Here is a 1,559-nt window from a genome sequence, read left to right on the forward strand (position 1 = left end):
AGAACAAAAGTCCTTTACTGGCCATGAGCCAAAAGGGCACAGAAAATATGATGGCACCCAAGTAAACATGGCAAATTATAAGACAGATTCAAGCATGGCAGGAACAACAATAAGTAGGTATGTTGGTGAGCTTGTAACACTCACCACAGAGCATTACATGGCATGGCAAGGTGATCAACAGTAAGGAGACATGTTTATGAAGCTAAGAATGGCAATAGCAAGTTCATAGGATGCATGGATCACTAGAAAATCACATGGCAAAACTGAACTTAATGTTAACAGGCTGACAACAACATTATCTGGCAAATTTGGAGCATGATCACAACAAGCTACAGCAGGCTATAAATGCAACCAGGGGCATGGATGGATAGAGAAAGACATGTATAACAAAACATCCTTAGTGAACATCTCCAGATTATGCATCTAATGACTAGTAGCAGCAGGTTTACATAGCATCACGAAATAACATATTTAGCCTAGCAAGACAGCAACAGCAAGTACACTACTTCACGAGCTCGATTCACTCACCACAAGTCATTGCATGACAAGATAAGCATAGCATCAGCAAGAAGACATGTTTATGAAATTAACCAAGGCAAGAACAAGTTCATAGAATGCAAGGATCAACTACAACAACCATGGCAAAATTAAATAACATGTAAACAATCTGCCAGGAAACATTTTATAGCAAAAGTAGAGCAAGAAAATGACATTCTAGACTACTCAATAATTTCAAAAAGGGGCATTAATGGATATAGAATAACCATATGTTCAAAACATTCTTACAGAAGTATCTCAAAATATGCTTGGATCTCTCTGTAGCATCAAGTTTACATGGCATAAAAATAACAGCATAACAGGGACTGAAATCAGCAACATCACGAATCCTAGTTTGCATGCTTGTTCTAGTCACCACATTGATCACAAAAATACATGGCATACACCCCTGTAAAGATGGCATGTTGTAGCACAAAACATATGTAGACATCAACCTCATAGGATGCACACATCAAACATGGCAAAAATGAAAAATGAGCATGTTCTGTTAATAGACAGAAGATAACATTATATAGCACACTTGCAACGACGATTCAGGCATCAAGATGGACTCAAATGAACATGATGCAATGAAATGAAATGTAGAGCATCTCAGAGCGAACATTTTGATATATTACACGCATGAAACGGAGCAGTACGCAACAAGTTACAGCAGGTCAAAGATAGCACCAGAATATGCAAGAAACTGGGGACGGACGAATTTTACCTCCCGAAAAACAGATCTAGGGTTTTCGGGACACAGAAGCCGAGGTTCGTCGGAGACAAGCGGCGCAGCGGACGGAGCTTGACGGGGAGAAACTGGTGAGGGGCGGCACCGGCAGCGAGGTCGGGGGGAGCCGAGCCAAGGTCCGGCGTGCTCCGGCGGCGCGCGGCCGGGGAGGCGCGGGGCCGCGGAGGACGACGTGGCGGCGGCCGGAGGAGCTGCGCCGGCCGGCGGGCGGCGCGACCGGAGCCGGTGGGGACGACGACAGAGTTGGCCGGCGGCGGGGACGGGATGAAGG

The sequence above is a fragment of the Triticum dicoccoides genome, chromosome 4B (genome assembly GCF_002162155.2).
Source record: "Triticum dicoccoides isolate Atlit2015 ecotype Zavitan chromosome 4B, WEW_v2.0, whole genome shotgun sequence".
Classification (NCBI taxonomy): domain Eukaryota; kingdom Viridiplantae; phylum Streptophyta; class Magnoliopsida; order Poales; family Poaceae; genus Triticum; species Triticum dicoccoides.